Source organism: Podarcis cretensis (assembly GCF_951804945.1).
Source record: "Podarcis cretensis genome assembly, chromosome: 7".
Classification (NCBI taxonomy): domain Eukaryota; kingdom Metazoa; phylum Chordata; class Lepidosauria; order Squamata; family Lacertidae; genus Podarcis; species Podarcis cretensis.
Window position 1 is genome coordinate 22,914,366 of NC_137176.1, and position 17,766 is coordinate 22,932,131.

The following is a 17,766-nucleotide window of genomic DNA, read 5'->3' on the forward strand; positions in this document are numbered from 1 at the left end:
AAGGGTACGAGGACCAGCACATAAAAGGTGGGAGAGGGGACTTAAGAACACTAATTTTGCAGAATTTACACAAATAAATAATAAAACTAGGTCCTCTGTAACAGGGACTGCCATTCACTACCCTTTTTTTTAAAATGTTCTTCATGGTGGAAAGAGAAATTTCCACATACTGAAAATAACAATAAGGGAAAGAGAAAGGAAAAACTCTGCACATGTGATTTGCAGATTTTTTAAAAAAATAACTTCAAAATGAGAGTAATGCAACATTGTTGGCAAAACCGAAGGAATGCAGCAGAATGTGTTATAAAGGTTGCTGAAACAGATTCATTTGCTCACATGGAAACTGTTTAAACTTAAAATTACCATTTCAAAACTCCTGGCAGATGCTTGTTTGATTTGTAGCAGTCATCAGTGACCTACGAGATAGGCATTTGCCTTCTGTGCCGCAGTTGCACTTGGAAACTTGTCAGTGGTCAGATGGTGGGAGGTACGGCCAGGCTGTACATGATCCAAGAAGCACAAAGTCTGATGCATAACCACAGCAGATAATCCTATATCCTAAAAATCTGGAGGGTCAAAGGCAATCTGAATTTCTAGCCCAGATGAATGCATGGGGGATGTGAAATATGGCAGATGTTGCATGAACTTTTCAAAGCAGCAATTCATCATAGGGGTGCTTCATGTAGAAACAGGCTGCAGTTGATCATGCCCATTGGGATGGTTAATGTCAGTGCCCAATGTCTCTAGTAAAGGTAAAGGGTCCCCTGACCATTAGGTCCAGTCGTGGCCGACTCTAGGCTTGCGGCACTCATCTCGCTTTACTGGCCGAGGGAGCCGGTTACAGCTTCCGGGTCATGTGTCCAGCATGACTAAGCCACTTCTGGCAAACCAGAGCAGCGCACGGAAATGCTGTTTACCTTCCCGCCGGAGCGGTGCCTATTTATCTACTTGCATTTTGATGTGCTTTTGAACAGCTAGGTTGGCAGGAGCTGGAACTGAGCAACGGAAGCTCACCCCGTTGCGGGGATTTGAACCGTCGACCTTCGGATCGGCAAGCCCAAGAGGCTCAGTAGTTTAACCCACAGCACCACCCATGTCCCAGTTTTTTGCCATGCAGTCCCCAAAACCTGAATGGAAAAAAGTGAATGGTTTAACCCACAGCGCCACCTGCGTCCATATTCAGCCAGTCACCTGCATTCTGCCTGCACAGTACAGGAAGCTCCCATTGAAGTTCTTTATCTTGCCACAGTGGTGAGGGAAAGCTTAAGATCCAAAAAGAATCCAGCAACCTAAAACAAAAAAAATGAGCATAATAAATATGTCTTTAACAGCATTTGTTGGACAATGTTCACGTCTAGGCTCAAGATGCAAGTGCAACTGTTTTTTGGGAAACAGTTGGAAACATTTTGTTTTCCAGTAGGAGGGAAATGTCCCTTTGCCTTAGATGGTTATTTTGCTTTCTGTAAAATCTGTCTTCAGTTACTTTTTGTTTTATTTTGAAAACTATTTTTAGCTGTTTCTACTACATGTCTGTAAAAAAAAAAAACATTGTAAAGCCTTCATGAGAATTCATTAGCATTTAAATCTGTATTTATCCCAGTAAACAAGTCTGCCTGTAGTTTTGCCTAATATACACATTTTTGCAAAACAAATTTCCATCATACAACACATTTTGTACCTTATTTTATGAAAATATCCATTTAGGACTAAACTCCTAAAAGCAAGTTAGTAGTATGTTGCACACTGATGAAAAATATGTTGAGTTTTCTTTTTTTAAAGAGTATTGCTTCACTGACAAAATTAGCTCTCAAACCATTAGAATTATCAGACTTAACTGCTTATTTTTTCTGCAGAGACCTAGTAGTTATATAAGAAGTTTCATTTGCAATTGTTTTAACGTTGCCTGTGAAATAATATGCATAGTCTGACATCCAATGTGTTTTTAGGGTACTATCCTACAAACACCTACCTTGGAATCAGTCTCCTTGAAGTCAGTAGTATTTACTTCTGAGAAGATGTGTGTAGGATTGTAGTCAGAAACTATGACGAAACTTGTGAATCTCTACCAACCAAGCATTTTCTGACTTTTATTCATTTTTTCCTGCTCTGTTTTTCTTTCACTTGCAGTGAAACATTTTGCAAGAATCCCAGCAGAGCGGTCATATACTTGCTTCCCTTACAGTCTCTCCAGGAGCCTACAAGAAAATAATATATTTTAAAAAATAATAATAAATGAATTGCTGCAGGAAAAAGAAATGGACAGCACTTTTTCTCCCTTGCTTCACTTCAGATCACGTGACAACATTTAAACATAGGGTGCCGTGTTCAAGAGAGACAACTCCTTCCACTAACAACTACTTCTGCCCTTGATGGGAGTCACCTTGTGCATGGATGCAAAAATATTGCTGATGGATGAACTTCAAAAGCTTCGGAAGTTCAGTTCAGTTCAGGTGAGCATCAGAGCATCAATTTGCTGTGCAAACCTTATTTGAACTGTCCCCGCCTACTGAGCCTGCAAAATACTGTGATGGGAAATGTCACAAGAATAGATTACCTTTGCAAGATGTTCAGTGCTGCATCTCAGTCTGATTGTTCCCTGAACTTAGCACATGAAAATAACAATTCTTCTCAATTATGGGTCACATCTGAGTTTTATATCCCTGGTGTGCAGGTAGGTTGGGTGAAATTGAGCCAGTTCATTGCTACTCTGTCTTATTTTGCTGCATTGTTTGAATGATGATTGACAAAATGGGTGTGAAGTGCTTTGAATGCTTCAAAGTGTTAAATAAATGTGTTTTTTCCATTGTTTTCCTTTAGAAGAAGTGCTTTGTGGATGCAATGATCTGCAAATTCAGAATGAACAGGAGAAGGGAAGGGAAACTCTGGAGTTTGAGCAATCATTGGGCAGGATTCACCTAATCAGCGGATGGGCTGTGCAAGGATTCTGCTTGTGAAGCAGAGTTGATCTCCTCCTTCCACTGTGCCCCCTTCCCAAATTAGCTCATGGGGGTCAGGATAACCTCCAGAGTAGCACAGGAGGGGGAGAGTGGGTGGATCATTCTGTCCGGCAAACTGGAATGCTGGAAAATCCAAGTAGCTACAAAAGAAATAACTTTCATAAAATTAATTTTTGACCCAATATTTTTTTCTATTAAATTACACTTAAGATATATTAGTTCAGCACCACAAAATGATTTCTTATATGATCGCAGCCACAAGAAATCATTGCACTAAATAATGAAAAATGCTGTCAGCTCCTACCATTTTGGGGTGGGAAATAAAAATCGATGAAGACACCATTGTGTTCATGTTGACAAATCATATTAGCATCAAAGAGGGAAGCCAATACTGTAATCAATTCAACCAAATTGGAAACGCTTTATTGAGCACATTCTTCTACAGATGTTACTTGTATAGTCAATATGTTGGAAAAAATAGATTCTTTAGTGCATTTGAATTGGAATAATTTTGTTTTCAAATGTGCATACACACACACACGGTTGTATTTAAGTAATTCTCAGAACGCACTCATTTAATTCAATGGACTTAAGTTAATCAGAGTTATTTAAGTCCACTGATGGACCTAGAATAAAAAGTTGGGATGATCAGATGATAAAGAAGATGGGGCTCTTTCCCCCCACAATGCAATTGTGTATGGTTGTCCATCACTTCAACCTGCCCATTTGATCTGTTTGCCCCTTTTGTTCCAGGTTTCATGGTCAGATGGTATTGTTCTTATATGTAAGTATGTTAGGCTAAACTGAGTTCATAGAAAACATTCAATGTGCACAGGTGGGTGGTGTCAAGAACTGAAGACTTTGTTTCATCCTATAAGGAATGTCAAACCTAGACAGCATCTTAAAAAGCAGACATATCACCTTGCCAACAAAGGTCCGTATAGTAAAAGCTATGGTTTTCCCAGTAGTGATGTATGGAAGTGAGAGCTGGACCATAAAGAAGGCTGATCGCCAAAGAATTGATGCTTTTGAATTATGGTGCTGGAGGAGACTCTTGAGAGTCCCATGGACTGCAAGAAGATCAAACCTATCCATTCTTAAGGAAATCAGCCCTGAGTACTCACTGGAAGGACAGATCCTGAAGCTGAGGCTCCAATACTTTGGCCACCTCATGAGAAGAGAAGACTCCCTGGAAAATACCCTGATGTTGGGAAAGATTGAGGGCACAAGGAGAAGGGGACAACAGAGGTTGAGATGGTTGGACAGTGTTCTCGAAGCTACCAGCAGAGTTTGACCAAACTGCGGGAGGCAGTGGAAGACAGGAGTGCCTGGCGTGCTCTGGTCTATGGGGTCAACAAGAGTCGGACACGACTAAATGACTAAACAACAACATAGGGCAAGGACAGCTAACCTGGTGCCTCTGAATGTTATTGGACTCCAACTCCCATCAGTCCCCAGCTAGCATAGCCAATGGGAAGGGGTGGTGGAAGTAGTATTTTAGCAACATCTGGAGGGCTACACATTTGCCACTCCTGCCATAGAGTGTATACTAACATAAACTAGTCCTAAAACACTGCCAGTGCAAACATGAATTAAATAACTGGATGATTTGTACTAGTGAAATGTATCATTACAGAGCGCTGTGTAGCCTATAAACAAAGATCTGAGTGGAATTTTCCATTACTAACTATGTCACAGAGGAGGTCGTTGGAGAATTGGAGCAGGATTATAAAGCCTAATTAATGATCACAAGTTAAAATAAATAAGAAATGAAATGAAACCTCTTTTGAACAGGGGTTTCATGCCAAGATGTTCTAGTGAGAAAACTGCTCTCCCTCTGAGCTCTGACAATGTTTATTCAACGCAAAATGCTGCTTCTTCACTAGACGGGTCGTGACTTTAATATGCAACCTCTGTCATCATTTTTCCACACCGAGAGCAAACTTAGTGTGAGGCAGGAGGCCGCCTTTCAGCTATCTTTCTTCTGCCGGGGGTCTCAGATTTATATTTCAGGGAGGAATATACTGCTTTTCATCATCTGGTCACTCAAATCCCATAAAACAAAGCTTGATGTTTGACAGAGCTTTGTTCTTAGTCTTCAACAGAGAGGCTGATGCCCATGTAACTTAACAAAACTCTGGCCCTTTAATATTTAACAATGCAAAGCTAAGTGGTATCTTAATTATAAATAACAGCAAGTTGCCGAAACTACAGTGGTATTGGGAACCTATTACGGCCTAGAATTCTTCAGAGAGAGATAATGTTTTAAATGCACATATTTTATGCAGGGCACAGTTGTTTCCAGCGATGTTCCGTTTCTTAGCAAATCTGTCTGTCTGTCTTTTCTTGAACTGCTTCACCACTGTGTGGGAGCGCCATGTGGAAAGTGAAATAGAGGAGATGCTAGCAGACTGGAGAACCTTTCACCTTTTATTTCATAGGTAAAGGTAAAGGGACCCCTGACCATTAGGTCCAGTCATGGCCGACTCTGGGGTTGCGGCGCTCATCTCGCTTTATTGGCCGGGGGAGCCGGCGTACAGCTTCTGGGTCATGTGGCCAGCATGACTAAGCCGCTTCTGGTGAACCAGAGCAGCACACGGAAACGCCATTTACCTTCCCGCCGGGGCGGTACCTATAGGGCATTCCAAATGTCCCTTCTCCCTAAAAATAGCAAGGAGGGGACTCACTCTTTCTCCCTACTTTAAGGATGCGCAAGTGCCTTTGTGACATCAGCAACCACTGCTCCAATCCCCACTTTTAATCCCACTGGGTTCAAGCAAGCTGTTTTCTTAAAAACTAGCAGTAGCAACAGCAGAGTTAGCAGGTAGATTTTTCCTTCTTACTTCCTTGGCATTTAGTGGGTATTTGGAGGTCTTTCAACGGGAGAAAAAGGAGAAGCTAGTTGGCAGCATCAAAGCCACAGATGTAGGTACAGTTACCTCCAGGCAAGAGCAGAATGGGCCATTTGGTTTCTGCCTACCTCGTAGCAATCATCACAACTTTGTAAGCTTTGGCGGTTAGGCATTGATTGATCTTATGATGGAGGAGGGGAGGTGTGGCCATCACCTGCCCCTCCAAGCTTAAGGGTATTCTGTTAAAGGAATCTGGGGGTGTGGATCTTTCCTGAAGTCCGGGGCTGGGCCATGCCACGACCCTGTTGGGAACCCAGGGGGAGCTCGAGTTGGTTTGCATCAATGGGGCTCCCCCTAGCAATGGTTGACCCTTACTGGACTCCCTGCATGGCAGGCAGGAGTCAGATATATTCATGTCATTTCCAATGCCTAAGCCAATACCCCTCACATTCTGTAACCAAGTTGTGGCCAAAATTTGCCCAATAACATTAACCTAATATCCATGTCCTTGTGTCTCATTCATCGACGAGGGGATGGTTTTGGGGTCTCAACACACAACTGCTGCTCCTGTCCCCATTGCTACACCTGACAAATAAGGGAAGGAGGGAATTATTATTTGTGTCAGATTACAATCTTATCCGGAGAAGAACTCTGGGAATGGCAATGCTCACTTTGGATGGAAGGCAAGCTTGATGAGTGTCTAAGCTTCAACTCTATATTTTCAGTGAGGGAATTATGAGCTACAGTGACATCACTGTTCGCAACCATTGCACATCACACTGTCAGGAAGGGGGCAATGACTGCCAGTGCTTTCCATGGCCATAGCAATGGACCACATGGCAGCAGGCGATGAAGGTCTCAAGAGATGGAGAGACTGGCAGTGGCTCTGAAATGAGGGCTGAAACTGCACTTTTGCATCCTTAAAGCAAGGGGAGAAGAGTGATACTAATCTCTGCTGTTCCTAGGGAGAAGGGCCATTTGAAGGGTTCTTCCAGGTAAAAGGCCAAAGGAATGATAGGTGAAGCAAAGCCAACTGGCATGGACACTTGGGCCTGGGGCTCACCTAACCACTAATTCACCACCCCTTCTTATGGGTATGTTTGGATGCCTCTTGCCTTCTTCAGGTTTTGGAGGTCCCATGGGCAAGAAAACCTGGGAGAGTCCGCTTCCTCTTCACTGTTGTCACAGCTCCTCAGCCATGGTACTCTCTGCAGTTGGACCCAAGAGGGCAAGACAGTTGGAGAATGTGCCATCTCACTGTTCTTTGCTCCATCTCCTCACTCTTTGTCGCTGCTCACTTCCTTAGATAGAAGAGGGTGGTGGAAAGGCAGCAAGCAGAAGGGCGAGGAGCAACAAGGACACAGGGCTCCAGGGCCTGGAAGAGCTGCAGTTGCTGGCATGATACACAGCATCCCTGCTCATCTCCACCATTTGGTAGCACATAGCCAGCTGGCAAATGATGGCACTTAAGGCTGACATAGGCTTTTCAGTTAGACACTCGCCCTGGGTGAGTTTGGCCTGCCATAACATGCTGCGCGGTTTCAGCCGGGAAGACAAAAACATAAAACTCGTTGACAGACAGATGACCCCTTTCTTTCTTTATATTGTCCCACAGCATTTTGACAGGGCCTTAAATCTAAGGCAATGGAGATAGTGGACTATTTGCCAATTTGCAGTAGGGTGACCTCTTGCTGGATGGGTTTGCCTGCGCAAAAATGAGCAATCAGGTTGACGATGCAAATGAGATCAAAATTAGAACTCTGTATCACTAATGAGCCCCCAGAGGTTGCCTGGACTGGAAGGATACATTTATTTCTGATGGATGTGGCCCAAAAAGACTGCTGCAGATACAGGAGCCTTGAAGCTACACATTTATATTCTTGGAAAGGCCACATGCCTGAAACTCCTGGAGATCATGTTGAGCTAAACCGCAGATCATAAACTATACCAAATGAATGAGAAAGAAAATTATCTGACATTTTGTGTCTACATCGCCTCGTCCTTCCTACCCATCCAAGGAGATGTATGAGCTCAGTGGGTTTTTTTTTCTGCTGTGGAGCTTCTATCAAGTCTTTCTTTCTCATTCTCTCTCTCTTTCCCCCTCTCCCCCTCCTTTTCTCTTTCTCTCTCTGATTGAAGGCTTGATAGTGTAGATGAAGAAAATATCAGATGTTGGACTTTGTGGCTCAGGGAACTTAAAGGAAGAAAGAGCGCTGCAGCCTCAGTGAGCAGGAAACTTGTCAAATGACAAATGGCTTCATTAGATTCATACTGAAAACAGATAGAAGATCAGCTTTAAAAAAAAAAGGAGTGGCACAGCTAGGATTTTCTTCAGTGCAAAGAGTCCAAGCTTGCTTGTGAATTCTTCTAAAGCACAGATTGCTACACTACCATCAGACTGTGTTACACATATGCCTGCCTGCCTGCCTGCCTGCCTGCATTTGTTGCTTAGTCATTTAGTCATGTCCGACTCTTCATGACCCCCTGGACCAGCGCACGCCAGGCACTTCTGTCTTCCACTCCCTCATGCAGTTTGGTCAAACTCATGCTGGTAGCTTCAAGAACACCACCCAACCATCTCGTCCTCTGTCGTCCCCTTCTCCTTGTGCCCTCCATCTTTCCCAACATCAGGGTATTTTCCAGGGAGTCTTCTCTTCTCATGAGGTGGCCAAAGTATTGGAGCCTCAGCTTCACGATCTGTCCTTCCAGTGAGCACTCAGGGCTGGTTTCCTTAAGAATGGATAGGTTTGATCTTCTTGCAGTCCATGGGACTCTCAGGAGTCTCCTCCAGCACCATAATTCAAAAGCATCAATTCTTCGGCGATCAGCCTTCTTTATGGTCCAGCTCTCACTTCCATACATCACTACTGGGAAAACCATAGCTTTACGGACCTTTGTTGGCAAGGTGATGTCTCCCCTCCAATAAAAATAGGGACATCACACACAAAACACTGAAGACTAGAAACCTGGGTCCTAGCTCCATGACCAAAGTGAATTTTTGCAGAAACTGGCTTCACCCAAGATGTGTGAATATGTGCGAACAGGTGAATAGTGATTATTACTGGGGTCTTTAGTTTTTCGGAGATCAGAGATTATTTATATTAGCACTTCAGGTGAAAGCCAGATTGTTTATTGATCAGTTTCAGTCAGAAGGGAGCAGTAATGTGATTCCTGTGATCCCAGCTTTATCTTAGATATTATCATGAAACGCTCAGATCCTCAGCATGGATTTTGTTGTTTCTTCTGATGTTTGGAAGCAGTTCTAAATTTCTTGGGGAAATGATGCCTTCCTATAGGAAAAGTAGAATATGCAACTGTTGGAAGTAGTAGTACTTAGACAGTGGATTTGGTTATTAGGTAACACAATTTTTTCTGGCAGCCGTCGCTTTGTTGTAAGAAAATCTGGAAGGCTGGGAACATGTGGATAATGGAAGATAGTACAAAATTATATAAAACAGCTCAAAAACTGGGTTCAGCCTGAGGTCACATGCAATAACCACCAATTCTTGAATGGCATGGTCCTAAGCAGTTGGGGGCAGTGGAGGACAGGAGTGCCTGGCATTCTCTGGTCCATGGGGTCACGAAGAGTCGGACACGACTAAACAACTAAACAACAACAACAAAGCAGTTGGGGAGAGATGTTTCTTTAATTCAAGGGGAGTGGGAAAATCACAGGAATTCAATGAAGTATGAATGGATCCATGGCCTTAATTCTGATCACAACAAACCTGCAACATAGGTCTTGATTATTCCCATTTCACAGAAGGAGACCTGGGCCTGAGAGATAGTGATTTGCTAGCGAGAATTCAGCAGGGGCTGCATCCAGCACAACTTTCTGTCTGCTGAATCACAATGGCTCTTGATCATGAGATTGTAAGGATGGGACAATCTGTAAATTTGAGATTCTCTCCATTTCTCATCCCTTCCAATCTAAAGTGGAGGTCTCTACATTTCTGCCTTTTTCTTCCTTTTTTCCAAAAGGTCCTGATGAAAATTCACTGGCACTTTAGTGTGTACAGTGGTACCTCTGGTTACGAACTTAATTTGTTCCGGAGGTCCGTTCTTAACCTGAAACTGTTCTTAACCTGAGGTACCACTTTAGCTAATGGGGCCTCCCACTGCCACCGCCACCGCCGTGTGATTTCTGTTCTCATCCTGAGGTAAAGTTCTTAACCCAAGATACTACATCAGGGTTAGCGGAGTCTGTAACCCGTAGTGTTTGTAAACCGTGGTGTTTGTAACTCAAGGTCCCACAGAGATAAGAAAACAAGAGTTGCTATGTTGTCGGGAGAGGTCACTTTGTGGTTTGCATGGAGAAGCCATTTTCAACAGAGCCCAGTGATGGAACTATGCAGTCATATTGAGGCAGCACCGGTTGTTGAAATTTTGTGCCCCTAACAATTTCGTGCCTGGGGCAACTTCCCCTGTGGCCCACCTGACCACTCTGCAGTGTTGCCCAACACACATTTTTTGCAAAGCAATTTCCTCTGTGTGATGCATTTTCCTCTGTTACTTTTGCTAATATATGCACTTTTATGCGGACTTTACCACAGTATATGCATTTTTGTATGCATGACTTGGCTAGAGAACTGCACTGCAAGACATGGAGAAATGCAAATTCTGAAAGAGAGCTGTGTTTCAGTTCATGCATTGTTTTGGAAAGTCTGAATCAGGGAGGTTCAGCTTTAAAGGCAAGCTAAGGGGGTACTGTAATCCTAATAGCAAGCTCCATGGAGATGAGCAATCTAGAATGTAGTGGATCACTGGCTCAGGCAGCTGGGTCAGGCTGGGCCAGCATTAAGCCTCCAACCTCAGCTCAGCTGAAGATATGCTAGCATAACTTGCTCATCCCAGGTCATGAAGCTGAGCTGAAGCTGGCTGAACTGAGGTTGGTATAAGTCCCACCCACACCCACCCCCGAGATATTTTTGGAGCATGGCAGGGACAGGATCAGAGCAGGAAGGGACTTCGGCTGGATCCTCAGCCTGTTCATCTTGGTCACATGATGTGGCAACCCAGCAAATTCCACTATTTGAAAGGCTTCTTCCTCCTCTGCCAGGTTTAGGTAGGGTTGCCATATTTCAAAAACTGAAAATCTGGACACAAAAGTTGTTGAATTTTGGGGGGGCAAAGTTGTTTATCTTTTTTTTAGCTCCCCCCACCCCAGCTATTTTTTAGGAAATTTGCCAAAAACTACACTTCTGACATGGGTTGACATACGTCCTGGACATTTCAATGATTTCCACCTGGACACTGCTTAAAACAGTCGGATCCCAGCTATGAAATTTCGGACATATGGCAACCCTAGTTTAGGCAGAGAAGCAGTGGAAGCCCCACTGCTGATTGGGGTTTAAATTTCATGTAATTTTACACCGGCATGATTTACAGCTTCTTGTGCATAGGGTTGCTCCATAAAAAGATTTTCTTCCACGTCCCCAGTTCATGGAAGGGGAATTGTCTGTGGCTCGTCTCTTGAATCATATGGCATTATTATTCTTCAGCCCCGAACACAACAAGAAACTTCAAGAAATAGGAAACCACACATTATGCATGTGATTTTAAACCAAATTGTTAGATCAATTTGTAAACTACTTAAGGAGACAGGTTTTCCCTCGAGGGCAGTCTCTCCTATGGAACACACTGTGTGGCAGATAACCTGACAGAATAACTTTGAACACTTGTCTGATGTAAGCACACCCAAAAGCCCTGCAGGGAAGCAGAGCATTTAGCAGGATTGCTATATCTGGAAAGGAAATCTGACGTGTTAAATTCCACCTTTTCGACGATTCACACCGTAGCTTCTTAGCAGGATGCAGGAGAAAGGGTGAAATTCATTTTGAATGAATAAGACATGGCTTGAATGAAATACTCTGCGACTGGTTTTGTGCGTGTGTGTTTAATTGCTTCCTATTCATGCCTTGAAACTAAAATATGACCAGAATTTGTAACTATCTATTAGAAGAGATTGGGAGTAATTGTTAGAGGAATCTTACTGTTTTGACACTGTGCTATTATCATTTCAACTCTTGTGTTGGTTGCAAAAGCGGGTGGGTGTGTTGTTTGTGGTGTAGTTCAATAAGTCACTTTCTAATTACAACTATCCAGGCAGAAAGGGAGGGGGGTAATGTATAGATTGCTAGAGCATGGGGGATAAAATACAAATGAATCCTGATTTAGACCATAAAACATAATGATTAAGAGAAGAACCTCCATACCTATATTTTCTAAGAAACCACATAATGTATTTTCCATTCAGGAGAGGAGACGTATTCAAAAGCAGCCAGGACCACAGGTGCTAAGCTGTTTGTATTTTCAGGTGAAAAGAATCTGAAGAATGATTGTTTCCATTAAAATCAATGCTTTTCAAAACAAACAAAAAACAAAACAAAAATTTTAACTTATACTGAGAACAGAGCTGGCTAACAGGTAGAGATGCTTGAAGAATTTGATCTTCTCAAATTCCAATGCAAAACTGACCTAACCCAAACCTTCTGGATGAATGTGCCAACTGGAATGTCACTGCCTATTGAATTTCACACATCTCCAAATGTTCAGATGCAGTTCTCAGATCAAGATAGTTTTTAATAATAAAATAATAATATGGATACATGGATATATATTTTGAAATAATAGAAGTGGACAAAGGAGTGCCCTGCAGCAGGCATGACTGGTGTCCCAATCCTGCCTGGTCCATAGTGTTCTCTGCAGGGAAGCCACTTGCAAACCAGCCCTGTGCACATGGGGTGGGCGTGAAGCCCGCAACCCCACCTCCTCTCCAGTTCGGAAGTGGCTTTCTCAGAAAGGAGACTCTGGAGATGGTCTTCTACCTTCTCTCAGCAGTCAGGGTAGTCCTGCTTCTTCAGGATTGTCCTGCTTCTTTCCACAAGGTTTTCCCACCCAATGTCTGCCTCTCCTTCCTGCCTGACACCCTACCCCCCCCCCCGACAGCCACAGATTACTCAGGTAGCTAATCCTACACTTGAGTAGGAACCTGGCAGAGACACATGCATGTTCCCTCCCTCCTGGTCGATCATTCAGGAGCTACAAAAGCTTTCTTCTGCCCGAACATCACAGCGACCGATGCCAACAGACATTGGCACACTTAGGGATCAGCAGAGTCTTCGCAGCCTGCAGCATGGCTCCCTCTCTCTCTCTAGCATCAGACAGCAAAGAGAAAGAACAAAGAACAATAGTCCCACTTAACAGAACACAGTAACACAAACATCCTGTCTCCATCACTTTCCACTCTGTGGAGTCAAAACATATACCATCATTTGATAGACAACAATCCCATGACTGCAATCATGGAGCAGGAATTCTAGCAACAACCTGACTGGTACTGAACTTGGTTGTGTTTCCCCAACTCATCCAACCCCCCAACCCCTCTGAATATGCCTGATTTGGCTCAGGACCCTGTTGAATCTGGTGCACACGTTCCTGTTAATTACACTGCAATACTTATCACGAAGCAGGAAAAAAGGAAAAGATAGCCTCCCATTCCTGTGCACAGTGATCTCGGTAAAAAAATGTGGTCCACACACATTAAATGGGAAAAAGAGACATACTAGCATACTGCACATTAAATATAATGGGCAGTTTAACCCTGAAACTGTTTGATGGGACAAGACAGATACGACGGCCAATGCTTTTAAGCTGAAAAGAGAAGCACTCTTCACATAAAGTCTTGCTTGGCCTGGATATCAGCTGCCTGTTGCCATGATCAGTTTCATTTGGTCAGCACCAATCACTAAAGGATGTCACTGATCATGTGCAATAAAACAGTATTAGGTCCTGAGCACATCTGGGATTAAGCCATGGACTCGACTCCTTTACTGAGAACTCATTTTTGCCAGTCAGGTCTGATTAAAGGCTGAAGAAACCAATTTCAGCCCACTTTACTTTCCTGTGTTTCTCATTGTTTATTTCATTAGGACAGTGTCTGGCCCTGGGACTCTGGCGCTGCCTAGCAGGAGATGCCACAGGCTCATCCCTTCAGTGATTGATTGCACTGACTGCAAAGCAGTATTGAAAACAGCCTCTCAGTTAAGTCGCATTTGTCAGACTTCTCTGCAAAATTCCTGCATCAGAAGCTCTGTGGAGGAATGCAGGTAAAGAAATGATTTAGAAACGTTTGGGAGCAGCAGAATGAGAAAGAGAATACTGACATTTGGTTGAGAGGGGTAGCATTTGGTGCCAAAAATACACCCCTCAACAAAACCCTACATCAGAATGTCCTTCGTTGTCTCTCTCTCTCTCCAGTGAGAGAGAAGCCAATCAGGAAACACATAGTGAGTGAGATAATATATCTACATAATCAATCATATCTGTTTATGCAAAGAAATAGAGGATCACACTGTTTCCTGTGTGAATGGGATGATGCTCCTTCTGCTTTGCTGCCATAGTTTCATTGCTTCTGGATCTCTGGACAGCAGGTGGCTGTTCTCAGTGAAGAAGCTTCCAGCTCAGCAATGACATAATTTCCCCAGGCTGGCCATTGGATCTTTCTGGGCAGAAAGGAGTAAAGGCTTCCTGGTGCAGCTGAGCCTTTCTTGAGCAGCTCCTTGCTGTAGGGTCCTTGATGGTTTAGAACCATGATCTTCCTGAGTTCTAGATCATGCTAGAAGCCTCCATGAGTGAAGAAGGCTTCCCACAAAGAGGCTGTGTGGAGAACAACAAAATCAGTCATAGGGGACAGTGCCAAGGAGCATGCCCTCACTTCCCTCACCAAGCATGTGATTGGAATCATGTGTGGGACAACACCTAAAAAGTTCTTCACATGATGCATGGGGCTCATGGACATTGGGCTGTATCCAACCAAGTAATACTCAGAGCAGGGCCATTGAAATTAATAGAGCTACCGGTAAGTTAAGTATGTCCATTGATATCACTGAGCCTACTCTGAGTTGAAATTAACTGGATACTGCCAATTGTCAATACTACTATTGTGTGGACAGGCGGAGTCCCCAGATCCCGAGTGCCCCCCCCCCCGTCACAGCTAAGGAGAAGAGATAATGTTGCACCTAGCTATGAGATACTCATGGAGAGCAAATAGATCCATGCTGTCAACATTGGTTTGTATCCCATGCTTGTCCTGCTTAGAGTAAATGCATTGGATTACATTACCATGACTAACTTAGGTCCATTAACATCAACAGGCCTACTCGTAGGACTAACATTAGATTCAACCCATGGTTTTAAGAAATATTTTGTACCGATGCAGGTGAAAAAATCATCTGAGCAAATTGAGATGCTAGACTAATGATGTCCATTTCAAATGCTGTGCTAGGACATATTTAGGCAAATCGATACAATATGTGAAAATTTGGTTACTGTACCCAGATGTTCTCGGCAGTCCTTTTGAGGACAGACTTTGTTCTTTTGAACTAGTACTTGGATAGACCACCAAAGCTTCCATATGCTGACCTACTCTAACAAAAGCACAAAAGCTAAACATGAAAGTCAATCTTCTGGGTTGACCACTTTATTTATAGTACTTAGTTCAGCCTGGAGTCTTCTCTTAATATAATAAGCTTTGGTCATATTTCAGACACCTGTCTCTATCCACTTAAAGCAGCCTTTGCCTGATGGACACTAAATAGGTTATTTGCTGCAGTGCTTTTGCTGACAGTAATAGATATGGACAGGAGCATCCTTTATGAGGCAAGATTGAAGTTTTGGTCCCACCAGATTTGAGATGGAGACTTGCCACAGCTCAGATTCCACCATTGCTATTAAGAGAGATTTCAGCAGCCAGATGGTTAGGGAGAATATTGAGTTTCATGTGCACTTCTTAAAGATTAGTGATTTGTGGAAGTGGATGCTGTTACCTACACTTTATCTGTGAAGTGAAGGTAATGCTCAATGACACGAGACCAAAACGTGTCTTATATAATATGTTTTGTTTTATTGTGACTGTCATTATCCCCATTCTAATTTGTCCCATGAAAGTTTACAGTTTCACTTCCAGATGCTGCAGCCTAAATAGGATGCTATTGCATCCTACAATGATTTTTGAGACAATGGAGTGATTATATGTGATTCCTCTGCTGTGTCAATATGAACCTATGCAGAGGTGGAAATTATCTGGGACAAACCTATAGCTCAGAATGTAAACGCAAATACTGTATGTCAATATGGAATTTATGCAATGACATATCTAAGCCAGCGTTTCCCAGTCTTCTGAGTCTCAAGGCACACTTTATTTCTCTAAATTAAACCAGAGGTACACGTTAAAAGCTTTAGACCGCACAGGAGTAATAATTACTGGTCCTCACCCAAAGGGTCATCTAGTCCAAACCCCTTTGATGTATTGTCTGTCTCCATTTGCCATCTTGAATCCCTACTCTTCATGGAGCAACAAGAGATATCTCTGGGGTCATTCACTGCCCAGATTTTTTTCTTCTGCTTCGTTTTGATCCATGGATGATTTTCGTCCTCTGCTGCTACAGAGATGGAACTGTTTTAACAGAAATCTGATTTAGTCTTAATTTTAAAGGCAAACACTCTGAATTTGCACTTTCCAAAACAACAAAAGAACCCAAATACAGCTGCTTTGGATGTCATTAGACTACCACTCTCATCATCCCTGACCATTGGCCATGATTGCTGGGGCAAATTGGAAGTTGCGGGTATAACAACGTGTGGAGAGCTATAGGTTCCTCACTCCTGGTTCAGCCAGTACTTCTGCAGCTCACAAACATGGTCTGAAGACAACAGTCAGTAACTGGTACCAAGAGACATAATAATGGCACAAATAGATGTCTACTCAAGGTATAGCCCCATAAAATTAAATAGAGCTTATTCCCCAATAGATGGGTATCAGATTGCAGCCTAAAATCACTAAAATAAAAGAGGTTTTCCCTCTTTGCGCTCCCTCACCATCCAAACGATTCTTCTTCAGGTTAAAAAAAAAAAATGCACAAGCTCTAACCTATAATATGCTAACGTTATATAAATACGCACATGCACTTCTACAGTTTATGACTTCATAGAAGAGTGCAGCTTCGAGCCTTAATAGGCAGTGGTATGATTCTCCTGGAAGAATAGCATTAGTAAAATGTCATTATGTAGCTGTAGATGATAAACAGGGACTTCTTGAAGTCATATCCAGTGCATAATTGTGCAGACAGAAACAAAACTGTTTATATACCCACATGCGGCATTTTAAATATGTGTCTGACTTTCATTTTCCAAAATGTTCTCATTTCACACATCAAGGCTGCAATTGCCTGCACATATCTGCTCAGAAGTAAACCCCATTGTGTTCAATGGTTCTTACTCTCAAGTAAGTAAGCATTGGACTGCAGCCTTATACACTATAATTATACTAAGGCAAACAATAAATAAAAAGCTTCATTTTCTAGGAACAATCGTCTTATTACCATAGATGTGTGCAAGAACTGTAAAATTGATTTGCCAAAATCTATTCAACCTTCCTTTAAAGGACACAGGAGATTTTCTTCGACAAGAGCACGGCGCGAGGTCACATTTGTTGGCATTAACTTACTTCCTTGTTGTGTGTACGATGGATCCATCCCTTAATCCTAGCCAGGATCCTGGAAGACTCTGATTTACAAACTAGTTTATCCCAGGTCTTCATGTGGATTAGCGAGATAACATGCACTCTGGGATGAAGACCCAGATAGTACTTTTGCTGTATGTCTGCATAGAACCAGAGAAATGAAAGCTGAAAGCTGAAAGCCTCTGATGTCTAATCTCAGAAATCCCCTGTATATAAGTACATTAACACATCATTATTGAAACTACAACAATGCCATTGGAATGATGCTGATATAGTGCAGCCTTTGTAAACCAGAGACCCTCCAGATGTTTCAGCTATGTCTCCCAGCATCCATGCTGATTGGGGCTGTTCAGATCTGTAATGCTTTAGCATCTGTAGGGCACCAGGTTGGGGAAAACCAACATAATGAGAAATATGTGCATTTATATGCACATTT

At 42.8% G+C, this 17,766-nt stretch overlaps 1 long non-coding RNA gene across 2 annotated transcripts; it reads left to right on the forward strand.

The window, feature by feature from the left end:
• Positions 1–10,584: 10,584 nt before the first annotated feature.
• Positions 10,585–17,292, forward strand: LOC307221046. Of its 2 annotated transcripts, XR_013841299.1 has the most exons (4): positions 10,585–10,663; positions 13,741–13,917; positions 14,805–14,880; positions 17,173–17,292. It is a non-coding gene; the product is annotated as an uncharacterized lncRNA (long non-coding RNA). The 2 variants fall into 2 exon arrangements; XR_013841300.1 differs by lacking the exon at positions 17,173–17,292 and having other exon boundaries at positions 14,805–14,928.
• The last annotated feature ends 474 nt before the right edge of the window (positions 17,293–17,766 follow it).